Source organism: Pinus tabuliformis, chromosome 1_1, assembly GCF_031772625.1.
Source record: "Pinus tabuliformis cultivar Carrire ecotype Pingquan chromosome 1_1, CPIR1, whole genome shotgun sequence".
Taxonomy (NCBI): domain Eukaryota; kingdom Viridiplantae; phylum Streptophyta; class Pinopsida; order Pinales; family Pinaceae; genus Pinus; species Pinus tabuliformis.
Genome location: NC_142297.1, coordinates 362913228 through 362937923, shown reverse-complemented (window position 1 = coordinate 362937923; position 24696 = coordinate 362913228). Strand labels below are relative to the sequence as shown.

Sequence of the window (24696 nt, the reverse complement as noted above, 5' to 3'; positions counted from 1 at the left end):
ACCATATCATCAACATATCAAACCAACAATCAAGAAGACAACTGAGGTGAAGCATGGGAATCCTCTCTCACCCATGTTGTTCAGGATATATATCAATCTATGAATGCCTCTACACTCCACCAACTGTGCATCAATAAAAAATTTGTTTGCCCCATTGTCCACCAAGATGGATACACATTGTCCCAACATTGTGCCTCTGATTGCCAAAATTGTAAAATTGGGATTTTCCATGTCAAAATTTTAATTCAAGACTGACCATGCATTGGAAGGCCATTAACACAATATTAGGACATAAAAATTGAATAATTGACACAATACCAAATACAATACATACATTGAGTTTTGTCTCACAAGGTATCTAGATGCTAATTGAGCAAGTTCACACAAAGAGAGAAAGGCAATGTCATGATACATTGTTCAATTTGTAATCAAGAGCATTATCTTGGATAATGGAGAAGTAACATTTAGTTTCTTTCTCATATACAAAGGCAAAATTATGAATCAATGTCAAATGCCTTTTGTGAAGCAATGTTGTTGTAAAGGGTGTTAGAAAGCTTGCATTGTAGGCAAGGCCCTCACACCATACTAGATTGTGTTAACCAAAGCATGTTAACCATGTCCAATGATCTCAAATTTCATGAGCATGTTCAATGAGTGACCATAAATGAGGGGTGTCAAAGTGGCTAATAATCATAGCGTATGGTGGATGATTGTCATCGTACATAACATCTGTGGTCCAAGTCATTTGTTTGGTGCCCAAAATCGGTGAATCATTGTATTACATCATGGTAGCATATCTTTCCTTTTTAAAGCAAAAATATATTGAAAATAAATTAAGCTATATCTCATGCAAATGTTCAATATTGTTGTGTTGTGAGTGGTTTGCATATTATATGTATCATATATATATATATATATATATATATATATATATATATATATATATATATATATATATATATATATATATATATATATATATATATATATATATATATATATAATCACTTATTTCAAGCCTACCTTAAGAAATAAATGAAGAGGTGCAGGGCCTTTTCATAAGAAGGACTCCCACCAACTCCTCTCCTTGTAGCAATCTTTCAAACGTTAGCCCATAAATCAAACACATGCCCTTGTTTCTCTAGTTTGGAAACCCTTGGATGGATATGACAGTGAACTCCTCCCAACCACTTCTTTAACCATCTATTGAATGCCTTTGATTGGTATGTGTAAATGATTTTTATTGATTCCTGGAGAGGTGTGAAATCTAATTTTGCATTAATATAATACAAACACCAAACTTAACCCATGGCAGCCAAAATTTCATCCTTACAACTCTCTCATCCAATATTAAATACTTCACTAATTAGTCAAGGGGTAATCTCCTTAACAATATATTAAATATTAGAAGCATTCATATTAATTGAAAAAATAAGAATATTATTTAATATTAAGTTATAATGCAAGTAGCTGCCAAGTTGACATATGAGACCCCCTTGTTTGTGAGACAAGGGATGCCCTCCATTCAATGCTTTAACTATTTAATCTATGGATGTGTACATACCTTAATTTCCATTGGATTGAATCCTGTGACCCCTAAAGAGGAAACACTTTAACACAAATCGAACATGTAAATACAAACTTAATTTGTATATGTATCAAAGTTACTTTGAGAGTTGCATGGAATATATGCTTAATTTTGTATAGAAGCAAGGGAAAACTTGAAGGGTTGATCACAACAAACATGTATGGTCAATTATGATTATCATAGGTATATTAGTTTGGTTTTCCCAATCAAGAACTTGCGCACTTTGTTAGTACTGTTAAAGGCATTTCATGATGGTTTACTGGCGTAACATCATGTACATTTAGTTGTGTCTATTAAAGGCATGTTAGTTCAATGACAAAACCAATGGTTTGTCAACTTGGTCAGCTTAGTGAGCTATGTGTTAATCATCTCAATGAACAACATATAAGGTCAATTAGCTTAGTCATTGACATGCACATTCCATTGTCACTATTAGTGACATGTTAGGTTGGATATTAATATGTATTTTTGATTAACATTATCTAGGAGATTAACCGAATCAACATGCATGTTTGACTACAATTGTGGGAGATATGTTAGATAGGTCAACCCCATCAACAACATTTATGTTCAATTGCACATGTTAGAGGCATGACACAATGGTCAATTGATTAGTAACATGTACATTTTGGTTATCACTATTAAAGTTGTGTTAGGTTGGTTAACTTGTTCAACGACTTGTATGTTTGGTTACAATTATTAAAGCCTCACTTGATTGTTTAATGCAGTAAATGGAGTGTAAGTCTAGTTACCATTGTCGAAGGCATGTTTTTTTTGCTTAAATTAGTTAACATCATATACCTTCAACTATGATTGATAGAGCCATCCAAGGCTATTAAACCCATTTAAAGTAGTGCATAACATCGACGGGGGCTTGCTTATTGCATTGTGTGTGAGTATATTGTGTTATTTTTTTTGTAAGTCGAATATTTTTCATTAATAAAAAAGAATGTACAAGGGTGTCAAAATGCATGGCTTATAATTATTTATATATTTAATGTAATATGCCTTTCATTAAGAAGAGGAAACAGACTTTGGCGGATAGGGGAAATGGCGTTGTCTAGGGGAAACGTCGATCTCATCTATCTCATCTTCACTCTCCCTTCCCTATCATTAGCATCCCTCTCCTTTTTTTCTTTATCCACCAACACCAATAATAGACTTTTTGTTAAGAAGTAGCATTGGATGACTCAAGACGAGGGTTAGAGCTCATATGTTTATCTTGGGTTTCTCCTTGGGGTTTCTGAGCTTACGTATCTTGCTTTAAATTCTTCTTAAATGTCCCAACAATATCCTTTCCCATCTCTTGTTCATGAAACTTCAACTTGCGAGCACAATATTCATCCTAAATTTCCTTTGAAGATTCATGTAGCCATTTTGCACCGAGGCCTATTCCTGGGGGGAGATTGGGAGGATCTACATTTGTCAACAGACCCTTTTATTGTTGTCCCATGCTGCCCCAAAATTTATAGCCCATGTTTGTAGCCAAGATATACCCTCTTCCATATGTAAACTATTTATCAGATTGATAAAAAGAGAAGACTGAGCTCTTCCATGAGCTTTTATTTGAAGATGAGAATGACAGTGAAATGTTCATTTTTAACTGTACACCTAAACAAGCTTAGAGACCCTTCCACCTCACTGGCTTAAAATCTAGACTCAAACCATGGCAGAATGTGACATTTTGAAGCGTGTCACTCTAGTCCCTTTGACAAGGAGTGACATGACACCTTTTGTGAAAGAGCAACAAGAGACTGTCACCTCTTTCCCCTTTGAAAGTGGTGAAACTTTTTAGAAAAAGTGTAAATGTCTAAAAGCATCATGGAAAAAGGTTTCGAAAAATTTAAGAATGATTCCATTTTATTGAATCACTACTACAAGAGACTATCGCCTCTTCCCCCTTTAAAAAAGGTGAAACTGTCTAGAAAAAAATATATATCTGAAAACATCGTGAAAAAATGTTTCCAAAGCATTTAAAAATGATTCCATTCCATTGAATCACTACTACATGAATTCATCTTAAAATTTCATTTTATTTATTAAATTTATCATAATCAAAATTCCCCATGGAAGACATTGAGAGGCATTAGAAGATATATATATATATATTTTTCATAAGAGCTTGTTAAAACATACCATGGAAATTTAATAAATTTATATAAGACATTCTGTCTCCCACGTACCAGTCACCAAATAAAATTTCAAGGTGGGCGATGCCATTTTTGTTCAAACCCTCTATTAGAGTCGGTCCTGTCAGTCCTCCGTCAGAGATCAAAACTCTTTTTGCATTTCATTTTTAGTTGTCTCGCTCGATTCACTCAGTTGCATTCCACTAGGGGCATGCCATAATCTGACGGAAGGGTCTTTTTCAGTCATTACCCCTCATGCTTTGTACCTACTAGCTCAGGTCTGTTCATCAAAATCAAGTTTTAAACTCACTTATAGTCCCGTTTTAGTCTCTTGATCAGCAAGAGTCATTTCAGTCTCTAGGTCTGGGGTTAGTTGATTTGGTCTTCAACCATGTCCAAAAATGCCAGTAGACCCATGAGGGAGGTTCCTAATAAGTTTTCGTTCCACAGTTTTCATCACCAATAAAGCTGAGAATGTTTCTTCTTCAAAACCCTGTTTTGAAGAAGAAATCGTTAACATTGTTTTTTGTAATAAATATGTAATTTTTTAGTTCTACAGTCCTTCATTCGCAGCCCTGGTCACCTTTACCAAATTCCACTGCCAATCATCCCTGCAAGCTGACAAAGTAAGTTCATCATTAGTCCTAAAGTCATAGGAAACGAGAAAACAGAGTACATTTCAAATGTGAAGGTGCCAAAGTTAAACACATTACAAAATGGGTTATTGAGAAGCAAAAATTTAATCCATCTCTATATAAGATATTTCTCAAGTTATTAATCCATTTGCATCAAGAGATATTTAAAAATCTAAGAGAGAAGTCGATGTTGGAGTTTGAAGGGACGAAATTTTGAGTTTAGAAGGCCAACTGTGTGTTGGAATATAGTGCGGCGCATTGGGATAGGGCGCGGCTCACCCATGGAGCGCGGCGCATTGGGCGTGGATTCACCATGTATTTTTCCTCTGGCGCGGTGCATCCATGGGGCGCGGTGCACTGGGCTTGCGTGCAACGCACAGAACCTCAAGACAAAAACTCATCGTGGCTTCAATAACAAATCAAACTCATCACTCCGTTAGACATGTTCATTGCTTGAAATATTCATTGCTATATCAAGAGGTCAAATGAAATCGAATTGAGTGTTGGAGGAGCGAATTCTGTGTTTAAGAGCCGAACTTGTGCGTTGAAGGGCCGCGCGGCGCATTGGGAGAACTGCGTGGCGCATAGACTTGAAGGCCCGAAACTGCTCAAATTTCCTCCAGATTTCCAATAACCCGCACGGATTTGCCAGATCACACTATGGATGCAAGCATAGTAGCAAGGTTCGGACGTATTGGTTTCTATGGTTCGGAAATTCGTCAACAGTCTGATATATCACGAAGCTTCAATACTGTACAGATAAGGCAAGTCCCAAATCGAATCTGTGCGCCTATCAAGAGAATTGGGGCAATCATCAATCAGGCAGTTGCAGAAGAGCAGACTATATTTGATCCAATCCAGAAGGTCAAAAATGGATTCAAAAACTTCAAAACCGAGGTTTATGATAAGAAGAAATAATTGGTCTCCAAATTGCCCAAGGGCCAAACTCCCAAGTTCATGGTGGTTGTCTGCGTGGACTCGAGAGTAAGCCCAACCTATGTTCTCAAATTCAATCTGGGGGGAGCATTCGTGATGCGCAACGTCGCAAACATGGTTCCTCCCTACGAGAAGAGTGGTTTTCCAGGAGTGGGTTCTGTTGTGGCATATGCTGTTTTGTATCTCAAGGTGAATAATATACTGGTGATAGGCCATAGCTGCTGTGGAGGAATCAACGTGCTTATGTCACTGCCAGACGATGGCACCCAAAACTCTCTATGGAATCATTTCAGAAGCCAATTAAAATGAAGCATCTATAAGCTTGATCTCAAACCAAGCACCAGATCTGGAGATTTCATTGCAACTGTAACAATTCACCAGGTATCAAGGCTGAGAATCTGCAATGGAGTGTTTTAATAAACAAATAAACAAACATCAATTAAGGGAAAAGCCAAAATTAAAGTGAAAATATCTACCACAACAGAGAGAATGGAAATAATATAGAACATACAGTGGCTATGGAATTCTCTCAGGACAAGTTGGGAGATATGCTTGTAAAACTAGACATCTGGATGCTGATTATATAAAATTGGTTTTAATTCAAACGAGGAAGGTGAAAAGTCAAATACCGGAGCTTAAAATAAAGCGATTCAAATAGGATTCGACTACCTATGTTTGTCTTCAGTTACGAGATCTACGCTACAGGTGTTTCTTCCTCGTGGGTTATCAAACCGATTTCAAGTGTAACGCAGCTCTTCCTTTTGAAGATTATTTGGCTTTTGTTCTCTATCTTTAGTTTTAAGTTCTTGAGCTGTTGTAACAGCTCCCCTCTCTGTTGATCTATATTCTGACAAATTGGTCCTATTTATTGTATTGTAAATCGTTTGTAAAGGGTTGGAATTTCTGGGAAAGGTGTGGAGAAAAAACTCAGCGCTTCACTGTACAGTTGGGCCAGGAATTTAATAAAATGATGTAGCTCTGATTCATGAGATTCATGTAATATGAGTTTAGCAGATGTTTCCACTTTCTATTTCGTATGTGCTTTGTTATGTTTTACATTTCGTTCAGAATCATTTCCATTTGGATGCTCTTAAGTAGGAAAGGTAGAATCCAGTTCATGCTCTGCCTTGTAAAGCATTCATACTTTGTGTGTTTTCTTCTGTCTGAAAAGGATTCATGTGCATGCCCCTTTCAGCTCATCAACTGTCTTTCGACTCCATATTATTTCAGTTTGACTGCTAAATCTCCTGCCTATCTTGCCTCATGAAACACTCTGTGTCTTTGATTTAATTTCCCAGCTCATGCTATCCTTTGGTCCCATACAGCCCAGAAAATTCAGTCATTCAATCAATTATCTCTTTTTCATATATATTTACTAGCCTAAAATCAGTTTCCCATTTTAAGTCATCTCAAGCCTCACTGAAACACTTTTGCTGAGATTGACCCAGAGAAAGCCCTATCCTGTCCTCGTAGGGCTAGCTACAAGGCTGAGCGTGGTTTGTGGTTATCCTGAATTTTTCCTTCCTTTAGCCTAAGGCAGATTTAGGCTCTAACACCCTCAAGGAGCACCCTCGAGGAGCTTTCAACAATGGAATAAGAATAATGGGTGATGCGATTTTGTTCATACCCTGGATTTTTGAATTCTGGAGAAGGTTTCAACAATTTTGTTCAAACCATGAATTTTTGAATTCTGGAGGAGGTTTTAGCAATGGAGACCAACGTTTTTCTAAGAGTATCCTATTTCTCCCTTCTAGTTTGATAGAGGTAAGGGATTGTTGGGGTTTTTTGCAGGGAACGGGACACCCAACTGGAACTTGTGCGGCTCCTTGATATTGCTATGGAACCCCAGACCCACATAAGGTTCAAACAAGACGTTTCCTTTCCACCTTCACCCAAAAAATTCCGCTCTCTCTCTATAGGTTGTCGCCTTCTCCTCCAAGGCAGTGAAAGAGGTTGATAGACCTATTCTAGAAATTGTGGACTCAAGTAACTAATGAAAAAGCTTTGGTTGTTGGACATCCCCTTCGGAATCATACAATTTTCCTAGCACAGGCAAGAAAAACCCCTCTGAGGCTGCTGCAACAAAGGCCGTTGATAAATATGGGGAAGACGGAAAAAAATTCACAGAGCCTGTCAACCCGCTAAGCCTTCGGAAAGAACTTTCGATTGTATCCATTTCTCGCAACGGTAAGTCTCTATCTGACTCCAGTTCTATTATCAAATTTCTGTCTTTGGAAGATTTGATGGTTATTGAAACCAGAGTAAATTAAAGGAAATGAAAAACCATAGTAAATTAAATTCAGTTTAAGTCCATCAAATAAAATAGACTTCTTTGACTAAGACTAATTCTATCCAAGCTTTAATTGATGGAATGCAAATTTGGCAGTGATGAAAAATAATGTGCAGCATGCACCGAGCATGGGTACTCGAAATTACTAATTAGAATATATAAAGGTTTTTTAAACCCAAGATGTAAAAATCATATAAAAAGTGATGGCTCTAGGCTAAACCCACATGTGTGTCCTGATTGCCTCAATGAGTTGATATGAGAAGAAATGTTGAGATGCATTTGGCTTAGACACCAATAACAGTCATACCTATTTAAATGAGATTTTAGAACATTGTGTTTCAGATTTCAAGATCCTTGAAATGATCTTTATTTGTCATGAACCCCCTTTCCTTTGATACTAGAATCTTAGAGATGCACAAAGGTTGATCCTTTACCTTCAATAAGCATCTACCCAATGGAAAACCATGAACACTATTTTTCAAACCCTCTTGATTGATGTCCAAGGGCCGAGGATACTTCACCTTTTGTAGCCTTTTATACTTCTCTGTGAGACAGACAAAGCCCTAATACAAGGCCGAAGGCATGTCAATGAGCTCAAGAATAATATTATATATATGAGCTTAGATGCTAGGAACTTTATAGCTTCAGATATGATTTTATATAAACTTGCAACAGAGAAGGAATTCCAAGTGAGACACTATCTCCAAACCAAATTCAATTCAAGGGTGATTTCATAATAGAAGATTTGACCCTAAAGCAACCAAAGCTTCCAGGCTATAATCATGACAAAATGCCTTAGATATAGATCATTTGACCAAAAATTTAACAGAGAGATCTATCCTATAGATGCTGGATTGATGAGGCCTTGATCTCATTTCCTTTCTAGTATCTGCAACCTTGAATTTTGCAATAGGAGTTTCAGTGCTTCACAATGACTGATCTTTGAAGAGGAAGGAGGTCAGTGTTGTCAGAAAACTTCTTGTGATTTCTTTCTTCCTTGCTTGGGCTTGCCCTCACCTTAGCTCTGATACCTTGCCCTCACCTTAACTTTGATACCATTCTGGCGGGGCAAGCTAAACATGACAACAATAGAGGTAAGAAGTTGTAGATTCCTGTGTTGTCTGTCTTTTAGCTTCTAGAACATCATATGTTTTATTGCCAATTTCTGCTAAATTTAAAATTGACATACTGATCTGAGAAGAGGGTTTGCAATGCTAATAACCTCTTCTTCAGTCCATGTTGGCACACTCGAGTCTTGTTAAAGGACCAACTATTTCTTATGCAAAATTTGAAGTAGATGACAACATACAACATGTTTTCTGAGAATCAAAACAACTTCTAGAAGTGCTATGACATTAATCCAACACTATGTTTATAAACCAGTTCATACTAATGGACACAGGATGTGTAAAATGTATTCTTTAACAAAAAATTTCTCTGTCAACTGGTTTAAAGCTTATATCCTTACTCCTATCTTGAATAAAGGGTACTTGCTTCCCTTTCACTTCATAGGTATATGAAAACCCATTTTTGTAAGCACCCATAACCATGAATATTATACCAACTCCCTATGGTTAGTGCATCAATAATGTAAGTGTAACACTCATCCATGTGGTAGTCATAAGGCATTTAGGTAAGGTTTTACTAACACTGGCATCACAGACCATTAAGATCTATCCATGGCCTCAAAATGATGTATATCCTTTACTCAATACAACACTCATCATTTATCTCCCCCAATCATCAAATTTTTTCTCTTCATTCTAAATGAGAAATCAATCAACAAGTCACCACTTTAAATGTTAGATCACAATATGTTTAGCTTCTCTCTTGTGCTTACACTCTAGTATTCTTGTAGCTTCAGAATCGCGAATCTTAAACACAGTCTCATGATGTGCATTTAGGGAGGCATAATTCACCCTTGCTTTGCATCAAATTATCCCCCTAGCATTCCCTTTACCTTTACATGCCTCAATGCAAGGCATGCCAAGTCGGTACCTGCTCAGTCAAATTAGTAAGTTGAGGGGCGTCATATATACCCAACACTGTCCGCTTGTTCTTCCTCTTCCTATGTTGTAGTGTATGAACAATCAGCTAGACTGGTGAGGATCCCCATTAATAATAACATCTATGTTGGCATCTGAATCTGAATGATGTGTTTCCCTTAATTATATGTTTTTCTTTTTAACAAAAAAGGCTAACAGAGATAGAGACCCTCAAATATGTCTACTTCTGGCCCCTATGCCCATTTTCATCTAGGTTTTTACCATGTCAGTGTCCCTTTCTTTCTCAAAACTGCATGAAATCAATTGATCTATCCATTTCGTAATGCCTTTGGTAAATTTTTCTATCAAATGCTCTGAAGTATATATGAGATCTAAGGGTTTTTTTGGTTGTTGTTGACTTCATATATTTTTGTTAACCATGATATGGTTTTGATGTAGAGGATTATGATTGAGTAAGGGTTGCATTGCTCGATATCTGTTTAGGAGGAGGAGAAGGAGAAAATTGGTGTTAGGGTTGAGAGCTAAAGATGTCTATGAAAAGAGGAGGTGTGTGGAATGGAGGGTGGTAGGGCTACCAGCGTGGTAGAAATAGAGGATGGGGAGGTTGGGGTTTTCATCATCAAATAGCTGTGGTGGGCTTCCTTGTTATCTTTGTGGTCATGCCATTGGTTTTTCTGGCAGCTAGGTTTCGTCACTCTGCATCTACATCTGCAACTGGTAAGCTTCTTCCTTCCCTCCTCCCTCGTTGGTAAGCTTCTTCCTACCCTCCTCCCTCGCTGGTAAGCTTCTTCCTGTCCTCTTCTCTCGTTAGGTTGCTTCTGTCTCTTTTTTTGGGTGGGTCAATGTTTAATTTATCTTTATTGGCAAGCATGCCCTTTCTTAATCTGGTAGTATTACAATGAAGTGTAGACTTCTTACAACATTCAAGTAAGATCTCCATTACAATGAAGTGTAGTCATCTTATACTATTTTAGAAAGATCCCTTTCATTGAGAACCCACTGAACAATGTATTTATGTGATTTGAGCCTTGGCGGGGAATTATCATCACCCTCGGTTAACCATTGAACCAAGACCCCATGGACCTGCTTCAAAATTTGATTTGCCTTCACCACCCCCGGTTAACCATTGAACCAAAACCCCATGGACCTACTTTGGAATTTGATTTTCCTTTTAGCTTTTTCGCAGGATCTGAAGGCGCAAATGTTATCAAACTTACTTTCCTCGCTTATTGTCAAAAGTTTAGCACCTCTAGCATTTTTCCAAACATTTTGTGAGTTTTCTTTATAGGTTTCCTTTCATTTGATCTGTGTGAAGCTGTGAACTCCATCTCTGCATTAACACGGTACAATACCTACCAGGAGAAAGATTCAAAGTTTGTACCTCTCTCATGCAAGAGCAAAGGTTTTACCAACTACCCCTAGGGTAATTTCCCTTGCCAAAGATAATGAAACCATTCATCCCGATAGCAAGAAATAACAATTCTCTTTCCATTTTTTAACAAAGGGAAATGCATATGACTGGTAAATTTGCTGGGCAACTACTTGGTGAATTCACTGGGCACTCCTCATTCTGAGGAGGATGGTACTAAGTGTGCGTTGGATTCTGCATAAGCTGGATGGGTATTATAAAAATATATTTGTTAAGAGTTCAGTTCAACATCTTACTCATGGGAATTGAATCTTGTGGGAATTGAATCTGGGTGGGAAGGGTAACAATCATTCTTCCCGTCCACTCATTATCCAAGCCAGACCCACTTTCCATCCATAAAGCTAAATCCACTTCTCATCAGTCAAGCTAAAACCAGTTCTGATCCACCCAACCTAGACCCAATTCACAACGACAATCTTGTTCACCAACTACTTTCTACTATACATATCATTTTCACACTGTTCCCACAGTGTTCAGAGCACATTGGCCAAAACAAACGATAGATATTATACACACCATTTTATTATTGATGTGTAATGAAATCTTGATCTTAGCATATGCATGATAGCAAAGCAACCCCCTTTTTAGCATTTCAGTATTTTTATAGATATTCTTCTCCATCAAGTCTTTCTACCTGACCTTTTATGCATTTTTTGTCATTTAAAATAGCAGGGCACAACTTCTCAGGAGATGGATCTGTTAGAATGGTATTCTCTTTCCACATCTTGAAAACCAATTCTATTTTTCTATGGCCATTTTGTTCTTTTTCAGGATCTGGGCAATGCACTTGCACTTACATTAGTCTAATCCTAGAAAATAAATAGTGTCCCTAAACTGAAATTTAATCGACTTGAGTGGATTGAAATAGAGAGGAATTATTGAGGATACTGGAGCTCTGTCATATGTTTAAAATCACTCTTATCTATTTATCTATGGGGTTCACAGGAACAGGCAGATGACTAGAGAAAGCAAAGTTTAATAGAGAGCATTGACTCTCTCTTCCCAAAGGAGGAAACTATAAGAAACCTACTGCATTTGGATATCTTAGTTTTGATTTTTCCCCTATTAAGCAGAGAATTGAAAATAAGTTTTATTTATTGGGCAGGAGATTGATGTCATAACAGCTAACATAGAGGAATCAGGAACTCTAAACTTATATATTGTTGGACAGAATGATTTATCTTCCTCATGGGTATTAGAAAAGCCCTCCGAAGTAAACCAAAGGGATATTACTAACTCTGAGTTACAATTGGTGAAGATTTTGGTTATTTTCTCTATTGAACATGTAAAGAAACCTGTGTGATGATGATCTATGTAGTTGAGTAGGGTTGTATTAAGTAGGAAGTGAAAACTGAAATTGGTAGGGGTGCTTCTCTATTTCTAACGGTGTACATCAAGCAAAGGAAAATGACTTCTAGAGACAACTCGGAAAAGTTATAGCTAGAAAACTTAAATGGTTTTTCTTTGTTCGATTTCTAAGTTTTTCTTTTATTGTATGTGAGAATGAGGATAGAGTGTTGTGGAAGCTTGGAACACTACCCCTTGGATTGAACGTTTTATGGCTTGACCCATCCTTTGGACAAGTCTTGGCATGTGCTGGGTTTAAGATATAATCCTAGCATGGACTATTCAGAGATTGACAATGCAGCTGTTGTTCATTACAATGGGAACATGAAACCTTGGTTAGAGCTGGCAATGACAAAGTGCAGGCCTTACTAGACAAAATATATAAAATATGATCATCCTTTCTTACAACAGTGCAATATAAATGAATAGTTGTGACCTCAATATTCATACTGCAATAGATTGTCAAATGTAAAGTGTAAAGGCCCTTGATTCTGGTTGATAATTCATTCTAATTCATTTGTTTTTGGAGTTCCATAGAAGGTTTCTAGTTTATGGCTTAATGAGTCAGGTTTTTGGAGGTGCAGTGGCCTAGCCAAGTTTAAGATTTACAAATTTTATGTCCTCATTGTATTCCTTCATAGTTGGAAGTAAACTCCTATATAAGTATTCTTTTCTTTGTTAGTTAATATTTCTCTTTCATCAAGTAATTACACAAATTGTTCTTCCAAGAACACAAAGAAGTACGAGACACAAAGATTTAGGCTTTCAAGGCAGGGAAAAACCTCTCAATAGGGGAAAACCCAACAATCCTCCTCTTATTGAATTTATTCAAAATGAGATATCCAACACAAGACCAAAGAGTCCCTCCAAGTTAGCCCTCCTCTTTAAGTCAAGGTCAATAGTTGAGTCTCTGCCTAGTCAAAGTCAGAAGCAGCTTCTGAATTTCTATCCTTATTGCAGGTTTAGTCTCTTATTATAATACGTTGACTTCCAATTACAGACTCTTTGCCTTCTATTACTGATCTTCGGCTACTACAGCAAACCCTTGACTCTTTACCACAGATATTCAGATCCTGCTGCAAATAGATAGCTTTATATTGAGATTCAACTTAGTCATAGACTTCGGTTTCTTCAAGTGTTGTAGACTTCTTTTTATCCTCAGTTTTTCCTCTCCCGTTGGATTACAACCTTCGATCTTTTTCACTTTCTTGGTTGCTATCCAAAATAAGTCGAATATAGGCTAAAATGCCTGGATATCATTCTCCATGAGCTTCGACTTCACTAAACAAAGAGTGACTATGCCTGGATTGTTGCCTTTGCAATGTTGAAATGTCCTGCAATCTTTGCCTGTGACAAGATGCAATATCCCTAATTGGATAACACTGAAACTAATTCAATTCGATGTTTAACTGCCATGACCAATTCCTTCATTTTCCATAGTAGCTATGCTGCAATAGTCTCACATGGAGCGAGGGTTAATTTGCACATGGACATCTCTCTTTTGACAATGAAGGCAATGTGCTAGGTTCTCATCTAATATATGTTGCTAAGCTACAATAAACTTATGTTGTATGAGTTATCATCATTCTTACTCCTTAGTTATATTATATGTGCTCCCTGTCTTTGTGCTCATGGCTGAAATAAATAACTCTCCATTGAATTTCTATTAGTATCATTCAAAAACTCTTGATTGATTGATGATCTATGAAATGCATCAACTTTGAGTTACTCATAATCCACTTTCTTGTTGAGTTAGAGATCAACTGCCACAGTTCTGGAGCTGTTGCATTTCCTCAAGGAGTTGCTAATTTGGTTTCTGTACGACTGTTAAGAATTTCTCTCTCCTTACCTGGAGTGTTCTTAAGCATTCTTGGGTGGATTTCTACTTACTAGAGTCGTTTCCCTCTCCCCTGAGCATTATTTTCATTTGTTGGGGTGAGTTTGAGCTCAATCTTGGTTGTCTAAGAGGCCATAGGTACTAGACAAGGCCATACATAACTGTAGGAGATCATTGGCTTTCCAATTTCCCTTCATTCCCATAAATCCATTGAATACATGGGTGCTAAAATCTACAAGGCAAAGCATTCTTGATGTGTATTTATGGTAGAATGTAATTATATTATAATGTTGTTAAATTGAGATTCATTACTTGAGTGATTCAAATTATATGTTGTTCCATTGGTATTGGGAATCATTACATGAGAACCCATCAACTATAATTATTCACCAATAATATCCAAAGGTTGTTCTATACTAGAATGATGATTGTCTAGTATGATGTATAATGAGGATAAGGTTGAAGAAATGAATGAGGAGAAATCGCATTCAAGGGGTAGTGTGGATGAAAGTTGTATTGTAGAAAAATAAAATACAATAGTATGGACAATTATGGACAAATTCTGATGAAGAACATGCAACATCAGCGAACTTCGATGAAAACACAGTGTGAACAGTTTGAGCTGTCTAATTTCACACTTATTGCATATTCCACTAGTGGATCTGTATCTTCTTGTATTAATAATATGGAAGATCAAGATTACATACAACAATGTATACACACTTTTACCTTAAGGCAAAGTGTTGGGCAAAAGACCCTCAAGGAAAACTCCCCTGAGACAAGTATCAAGTCAGTGAGCAAAAACTGTTGTAAAGATGCTAGTAGTCAATTGTCCAAGGGTGATTTTTGGATGCCCTCACAAGAACTAAAGATTGTATCCCACTATCCAAAGGATCTTATCTCAACTAAAAAGGGTATGCTAATAAATGCTTACGGGAAAAGGCACAACACATTTATCTTTGGTTGGGAGTTTATCCATATTTCCCATGATGTAAATAGTTATAATGTCATGTTGAGTAGATTTTTGGCACACCTTTAAGAAGGTATCATTATCGAATGGGGGCTAGAAATCTAAAATGTTATCCATTGAATTAGATATAGGATTATATTTGTCTATATGGGAAGGTTGATATAGTTTGAGCTTGTAGGAATTAATTATTGGAGAATACCGTATTGCAGAGGAAGCTTTGGGTTGAATGAAATTTGATGAACCTACTGTAGAATATGTGAGCTAAATTTTTTATTTTTAATATATTTTTGCCTTATACTATTTCTTATGACGGATGGCATATGATATGTAGGAAGCTTTTCACTCTATAGAAGATATTCATGGCCTTGTGTATGGTTAAGAAGATTCCTAAACCTCAAATGATGACAATCTGCTATTCAAAGTTAACAAAGATATTTTGGATATTAGAAAGTCATTTGTATCATGCTTATGCATGGTACAAGCTCTATATCCTCCAGAAAAGCTACAATAAATACTTAGCATAGAAGGATTTGTAGCTGATGGCATCATCTAGATTGTTGGCTGCCATTGTGAAATGGGATGAGGGAAATGTGTAGAAAAATCATATTCTAGAAACCATTTATCTTTGGTTGGGAGTTTACCCATATTTCCCATGATGTAAATAGTTACAATGTCATGTTGATTAGATTTTTGGCACACCTTTAAGAAGGTATCACTATCGAATGGGGGCCAAAAATATAAAATGTTATCTACTGAATTAGATATAGGATTATATTTGTGTAGATGGTAAGGTTTATATAGTTTGATCTTGTAGGAATTAATTATTGGAGAATACCCTATTGCAGAGGAAGCTTTGGGTTGAATGAAATTTCATGAACCTACTATAGAATCTGTGAGCAAATTATTTTTATTTTTAATATATTTTTTCCTTATACTATTTCTTATGATGGATGGCATATGATATGCAGGAAGATTTTCACTCTATAGAAGATATTCATGGCCTTGTGTATGCTCAAGAATATTCCTAAACCTCAAATGACGACAATCTACTATTCAAAGTTAACAAAGATATTTTAGATATTAGAAAGTCATTTGTCTCATGCTTATACATGGTACATTTTCTATATCCTCTAAAAAAGCTACAATAAGTACTTAGCATAGAAGGATTTGCAATTGATGGCATCATCTGGATTGTTGGATGCCATTTCTATTATGCCCTATGATCACAAGCATGGGGCTCACCATTTTGAGCTGGAGAATAAGAAGGAAAGAAGTTCAAGAATGGATAGTCTTCTAAGTTTTGGGATTTAGTTTGGATTCTAAAATGGATACCAAAGAAGTGGTAAGTTATTTCAATGAAAAGGCTTAAGTTCATCTGTCACTGTTTGAGATGTTTGCATTTGTATAGGTTTTTCTAGTATAAGTATTATATTTTATGCTTAGTTCAAGGAGTTTTCTTCCAATATGCCTAATAATAATATATTTTTTTGGAAGTTGTCACGCTCAACACTTCTATCTGAAGTGGTAAGTAATAGGTATAGAGATCACTAGAGAATTTATTTTTGAAATTAAGTCTTTCCTTGATGTTTCTGAGAAGTCAAAGCACACATATATTTTTCTAAGCACTTTTTATGCTTGTACAGGTTACCTCCCATATGTCTTTCCATATGTACCTTGTACCTTGTTACCTCGCAATGTACCTTGTTACCTCCAAACTTGCAAGTAAACTGTTACCTTCCATATGAAGAATTGTTAGCCACTGAGGCAGAAATCAATGTTTCACATGCCAAAGGTCCCAATGTTCAATCAAAAGTAGTACCCATAGCAGCAACTCCACCTCCTCTCCTAGATCTTCTTGGTTATTTGATAGGTTTAGGGAATGCACTTGTCCCTAGAGATTAGTGAGCAATAGGCTCTGGGTGGGTATTAGATAGTAAATTCCATTTCATTTTGTAAATAAAAAATGGAAAATATTGGCTTTATTGTTGTTAGATGTGAATTGTATTTACTATGATAAGTGTCAAACTGATTAAAGAAACTTGTGATATTTGGTTAATGCTTTGTGCAAGCCTCCATTGCCTGTTTTACTTGCAACATCAGTATGTCAAGGCCTTCAGATCAGTGGGAAACTTATATTGCACGATGGTCAATTTTTTTACAACTTGAAGCTTTAGAATAACTCTTTTGGTCTCGCAGTTGTTGGAACTCTACAGGTACAGTTCATAAAATGTGAAAATAGTTGAGATATTAGTTCTATTTACTATAAATATTGCTAGTTTAATAGGATGTATATGCACATCTATTTTGAGTCCTTTTCCTAAGTTTTGTTCCTGGTAAATTAGGTTCCATCATTGCAGCCTGGTAGCTCAGCACACACACTGCTACCAATGGTACTATTTCAAAACATATCTCCAGGATGAGATTGAGAGGGTAAGTTCTCATGCACTCTGAAAACTGCTTTTTGGGGTTATTTTATTTTATTTATTTATTTTTAAATTGGTTTTTTTCTTATCTTTTTTTAAAACATTTTTCCCATTCCTTTCTCTATGTATTATTTTTTTGATTTATTGGTGCATCTGTGGATTGATTGAATTTTTGCTTGTCCATGGGCTACTTGAGAATGATTTGTTACAGCCCTTAAGAGCAGGTTTGAGGAAAAGAGCGGTTTTTTCAGTAAACCCACACTTCATCTTCATATTCTTTCAGTCTTTTGGATATGGACATTTTGATTGGTTTACATATATTGTTTTTCCAATAGTGTCAGGAAAATTATTTCAAGGAAAATTTGAAACTAGAACATCCTCAAATTAGTTATTTCAGTTTTTTTTCCATATCCATTTATTGTTTAGGTGTGAGTTGGTAAAGCTCGGGGTTCAACAAATGTAATATTTTGTGCGACAATTCTTGATCAGTTACAGTCTGCATGTTTACGATTAGGTTCATAATGACCTAGTGACCTGAGGCTCTCTCAATGTAGTATGCCACACTCCTAAATCCCTTTTGGTCTCAATTACAGTCTGCACATTTATGATAAGGTCATAGTGGCCTGGTCACCTAGGGTACTCTCGGCCTAGTCACTGCCCCCAAAGGATCTAACAAGGTTGCTGGACTTAATGGCAAAAGCTCACAATTCTATTCGGCACTTGCCCTTAGGGAAGGGTAGACCTACCTTACCTATATGGTTGTTGACAGTTGGCTTATTCTTACATTCGCCTTTTTATTAGTTGCTGGAAATCTTTCTTGGAGGAATTAGTGGATAGAGTTTAAGTTGGATTCTAGATGATAATCAGAGTATTCCTACATTACACATTTGTAATTTCATAGTTTCATTCAATTGAGGAAGAACTAGATTCATTGTATCACTTTTCTTTTCCCTTTCCCAACTTATATAGCGATGTTGCAGCTCTGGATTTTATCTTTTCCTTCTACTTTTTTTCTCTGAGATTGAATCTAAAGTTTCCAATACCTAGCAGAGCCTTTTTCACTTCTATTATAAGATGCGTATGTGTGTAAACCTATGTAGTTGATGAAATAAGTTTGGAGTGGATTGAAACAGTGAGATTTTGCTGTGGTGGTGGTGATGAATCATTTTTTCAATTGAGCATAACATGTCTATATGATATAATGGAGAAAAATGGAAAACAAAATGAAATTTTTAAAGGGTGCATTGAGCTGCACTCTTTTGGCTATTCATATCCAGTTATGTTGAATGTTAGAAATGGGGGCCAACTTCAAAACTTTTTTTCTTTCATGAGACTGCAGAAATCGGTCTCCAAATGAACTGAAAATGTCCTGGTGTACTCTGGGTTGTTCTATCACTAGTCTTACATGGGATGTTTGTATTCAAGTCATTCAGGTTATTATTATTTTTAGTTGTTATATGATGTCCAACTGTGTGGGGTCTTCTACATGGGTAAATTGCACTTGGGTCTTATGGACAATTGAGTCCTCAATTATTTTTTGTGCTTTGCCTTTCACTACAATGTCTTTAACATTCATTAATGTTTGATACACTGAGCATTAAATATCATCTGCCTTTCTTTTTGCTTTGCCTTTCACTACAGGGTCTTTAACATTCAGTACTGTTTGATATGCTAAGCATTAGATATCATCTGACCTTCACCATAAACCAAAAATAAATAAAGCTTTCTTTATATATAATTTATTTGAATGAAAAAATGGAGAATGTTGTTGTTTCAATTTCTCTAGCGTGGCATACACCAAATTGTGAAACACATCGTTTCTATTTTAACAGAATAAGCATGCAGTTCATCAAATTAAAAATCGAATTATATCAAAGTTACAAATTAGAACACCCATTTTATAAGACAATAATCTTTAAGACAAAATTTTTTGAGACACCCGCTTAAAGACAATATTTAAGACAATACACAATTTTTTTTGCCTTATGTTAAGACAATTTACCCAGAAATTGTCTTAAAACCCTCCTTGTGTAAATTAACTGTATATCGACACATAGTTAGTCCTAGATAAACCGATAATCTTGCACTACATTTATTCTTTCCCATACCTGTCATGCAATAGTAATGTACTTAACCAAAACCAAAACAAAAGAAATCGATGATGCCTTTGTGTAGACCAAAAAGAAAGAAAAATCCTGAACCATGACATATTTGTGCATATACTACACTGAAGAAATATTTAACTGCATGTAATGCACTAAAGAAATATGAAGCAAGATAACACATAAATATCTATAAATATGTAACAATAGGTACACTTAAATTTAATTAGATACATTTAAAAGGATATATACATTTAATTTAATTTTGATTGATAATTTTTTATTTAATTTGTTTATTTAATTAATTATTCAATTAACTACTTATTAGGAGATATCACGACCCGACCATCAATAAAACAAAGTAACCACGCAGGTAGGTTTTCCTCATACATAAATCATAATTACAATATACCAACATCCATCTTCTTCTATTTATAAATAAATAGAGTATTGGCTCTAAACTAACTATATATCAACACATAGTCAGTCTTAGATATATATAGAATCTTCGACTGCATTTATTCGTTCCCATACCTGGCATGCAATAATAATGTACTTAACCAAAACCTTGAATTGATACGGGAATGCCTTATAAGTAGACTATTTGGCTCTAAACTAACTATATATCAACACATAGTCAATCTTAGATAAACAGCTAATCTTTGACTGCATTTATTCTTTCCCATACCTGCCATACAATGACAATGTAATTAACCCTAAGGAAACGAAATTCATGAAATATTTAATGCCAAAATTATTAACGATGACATATTTGTGCATATAGTGCAGTACTGAAGCAAAAGCGAAGCATAAATTTCAGAGAGGAAAACAAAAGCCACTTAGTATAAGTTGGTCTAGTTAAGTTGCCATTACCTGGTGTCATAAGTTGCTCTACAATTTTATCGTCCTGTTGTTGCCACCAACTTTGTTTTTGTTGTTGTTGGTGTCTCCTTTTTTTGTTGTTGTTGTTGTTGCTCTTGACGACGGAATTGTTCATGGTGTTGTTGCTCTCGACGACGGAATTGTTCATGGTGTTGTTGCTCTTGATGACGGGATTGTCATCGATCTTGTTGTTGTTGCCACTGTTGTCGCCGAAGATGGGATTCCCATGAATCCGGGTGTTGGTGCCAATGACGTTCTTGTCGCTGGTGTTGAACCTACGGTCGACCTTGTTGTTATTGCCGTGGATGTTACACCTTGCTCGTAAGATAATGAGGTTTTTTTATGTAAGATAATAATAAGTTTGTTTATGTAAGATAGGTTTTGGTAGTCTTGTTAATAAATGGTTTGTTTTTTTTGTTTTTGTCTTTTTTTTTTACTTTTTGAGAATTTATTTCAATAGAATCACTCAATTCATTATTTTCCTAGAAATTTATTTTTGTGGTTAATATTATTAAAAATGTATATAGTTTTTTATACACATAATTAATATTATTAAAAGTGTATATAGTTTTATCTAGTATCAATTGCTTTCATGTAATAATATTAGTTGGATTTATAATAAGATTACTATTATAGATATTCGGTGGTTATTGAAGATATCTTTAAGGAAAAATAATTGAGTTCCATATTGGAAGATTTACCTCTCAAATAAGTTGTGATGAATCTCTCATACTACTTTATAAACCATTCATTTGAACTTAAGTTGGGGTGGTGGAGAACCTATCACCTGCCTCCTTATATTTTGTTTCAAGTTGAAAAGAGGTTTCATAAAACCTTTCCTTTGACCCCTATGATTTTGTTTTTTAGGAAGGAGTTTGAGATTGTAAGTGTTGTAGCCATTTTCAAAATTTCATGAATAAAGCTAGCCTTGATGATATCATCCACAAATTAAGGCATTGTGTTATGTAAGCTTATATATGATTTGTTATTATTAGCACAAGACACCATTAAAATCATGTTAATAGTTGGCATCTTCAATATACAAGTCTCAATAAAATCTATTCACATGTTGGAAGTAAATCCAAGGATTATATAAAGACAAATGTTATGGGATGAATGATCAAATTCATTTATACTTTGCAAAGAAAATGTTGCAAGATATTTCAAAGATTAACAAGGTGTCACAATCATAACATAACCTTGCACTTGTTGAACCACGCATGGTATGTTGAAGGAGAATGGTAGTTTTAAAAACCATTTGAAAAGCCTCCATGTACCACTCATAAATTGTTATGCCCTTGACCTGCGAGAAATTCCAGAATACCAAATATGCAAAGAAATACAACCGAGAACATAGAACAAAATGAGAAAAACAACAAGTATTTTATTATTAAGAGATGAAAGCAATGTTCACTTGCCTCTTCGAGGGGGAAACCTCCAACAGAGTAGACCTCGATTACAAACTAAGACTCGATGTATCTCAATGGGGAGTCTTTATCATTTATATAGGATTCATACTTATTGTGGCCTTCACAAGCTATTGTCCTCACATTAAAAATAATGTACATAGACTTTTAAAGAGACAACTAGTCACTGTACTATTTTAGAGGAGTTATTCTTCTTAGACACCCATGCATTGTGGCCATAACTCCTCTTAGACACCCACTTATTGTGGCCTTGCCAAGCTATTGTCCTCGCATTAAAAATAATGTACATAGACTTTTAAAGAGACAACTACTCACTGTACTATTTCAGAGGAGTTATTCTTCTTAGACACCCACGCATTGTGGCCATAACTCCTCTTAGACACCACTTATTGTGGCCTTGCCAAGCTATTGTCCAAAATACCATTTTTTAGAATTTATTTATCAGTGTGCTAAACTCAAAAATCTTTCTAAGCAAGCTATGATGTCCTCCTCAATAAGCCATGATGTCTCATGATTGTTTCCCAATTATTTTTACTCTAACTACATCTCTATTTTTATTTTCAAGATGTCAATACTTTCTAAAAATACTTAAAAACAATGAAAATCCCTCATCACAATATTTAAAACTCTAATAACAATTCAAGTAAAACACATATTGTCTCATTACCTCCTAAAAGCAGTCGCTCCTCTTGAAATTGTCTTCCCTTTTGAAGTTTTCGTCTTCTCAAAGCCTTCTAGAGAAGCAATTTTGGTTATTTCATTCGTACTAGGATATTGTAGATGAAGCTATGTTGGGAATGATGGAATATATTTTTTGGCTAATCCCCCATTGAAAATGCATTATGAGAAATATAACTACTATGCTTATATGTATGCATGTTAGCCATTTATTTGGTATATGCATATTTGGATATATATTTTGAACTTATACAAATTATACTTAATTATGGAAGCATGTTATAGACATTTTTGTGCCTTACAGCTCTAAGCATGAAATGTCCATAATCCAAGGGATCCAAAGTCCCTAAACATGTTGTTCCTACCCCTAGAGGAACAAGGCCAGCAAACCACAGCAATTCACAGAAGTTCTCCACCAGAAACTGCTCAAAAACAAGTCAAATCAGGATCATTTCAGTGGCTCCACTGGCCACCTGCGTTGCAAAGCACCCCAGTACACTAGCTAGGTGCGTTGCAATGCACCCAAATGCACTACCAGGGTGCGTTGAGCGGGAAATGACAAATGGCAGGGTCCTTTGTGCGAGGTGTAAAGACTGTGGAAGCTTCCAGAATCTTCCTCCATGACACTTGCCTTGCTGAGTTCGACTAAGTGATGAGTAAGAGGCTCTTAGTCTCCAAGTGGAAGCAAGAACTGACAGAGAGAGAGGACACTAGTCAGATCTCAAGCTGACTCATCTTCTCTCCAAACATCTATATATGGATCTCTCCTCCATGAGATCTAGAGGCTGGAATTTGGATATTCCAAAGAATTGCTGTTGGTTTGAGATTGGAATCATTGGGTGCTTTATGCTTTGAAGGGAGGTGAAGAAAGGATTTCATTCGCTGGGAGGTAGATGCTGGATTGGAACTCTCTTGGTTGTATCTCCTCCTGAACCTTGTTATTTCATCAATAAAGCTATTTTGGTTTCTCCTACATGCTGATGTGCCTTTGATGTATGATTGCATTAGTATGTTTAGTTTATTTCTAATCCTGAACTCGTTATGAATATGAATCCATGTCTTTGTGTAGTGTTCCCTTCTCGTGATCTTGCAGGAACTTGGTGAAGCTGGGTGAGCGAGAAGGCAAGTAGCTGGGAGCTCTCAAAGAGAAGAGAAACCGGATCGAGGGACAAACGGAAGACACCGGTTAGTCCATCCATCTCTCTTCATTCTTAATTCATAAAGGAAGAATACTAGAATAGTTGTTTCTGTTTGTTGCTAAGGCACTGTCACACCTTAGGTGGATAGGATCATCCTGCATAGGCATTTTTCCCCACAACAAATTGGCGACTCCACTGGGGAGATATGTTTAGTCATTTTATTTGTGTTTCTAGCATTGCTTGTTTCATAGACTCAAGAGCAGCAATCGAACTGCATTTGCTGTTTTCAGATGCAAAGTAGATAGCTGCTGCTTTGATCCAATCATTGGATTTGTCTATGATCAGAACAATGGACTCACAAATGATTTGATGATCCTTTGTGATAGATCTTAGCCCTCCTTCAAATCATCCCTTTGATTGTACCTTGCTTGTTGCTTTTATTTGGCCTGAAACTGTAGATTAAATTGCAAACCGTGACCCAGAACCCGGAGAGAACTCTCGTTTCTACTCCAGCACAGGCTCTGTGAAGAGACTCTGCATTTCAACGCAGGTCCCGAGAGGGCTACCTGCGCTGCAATTCAGTTTCTCTGTTATACAGGTGCGCTGATCCAGCTTATGCCTTGTGCAGCTGGGGTTCTTTGCTCTGTTTTGCCTTGTTTTGATCTCTGATTTTTGCAGCCTGTAACCAGCATAGGTACCTGTCTGATAACCCCTTTTCTCTACCTCAATTCCGCCTCCTTTGTACAAAAAGATTGTGAGTGTTTTTATGTGTTTGTGGCGTCATTTACAGTTTTCCATTGCAAGAGTGAAATAGTCATCCTGTAGCCCTTGATTCAGATCTGTTGATTGTGGTCTTAGGAGAGAGTTCATTGGTTGTT

General features: G+C 36.1%; 1 long non-coding RNA gene and 1 pseudogene across 1 annotated transcript in view; one reads left to right on the top strand and one right to left on the bottom strand.

Moving 5' to 3' along the window:
- LOC149213106 (uncharacterized) overlaps window positions 1-20606 on the bottom strand; it is a 155173-nt gene extending 134567 nt beyond the window's left edge. Inside the window, exon 1 of the long non-coding RNA XR_016250301.1 lies at window positions 20566-20606. This is a non-coding gene — a long non-coding RNA (uncharacterized LOC149213106). The remainder of the gene's footprint in view (window positions 1-20565) is intronic.
- Window positions 5013-5597, top strand: LOC149213107 (carbonic anhydrase, chloroplastic pseudogene; annotated as a pseudogene).
- Window positions 20607-24696: the final 4090 nt, after the last annotated feature.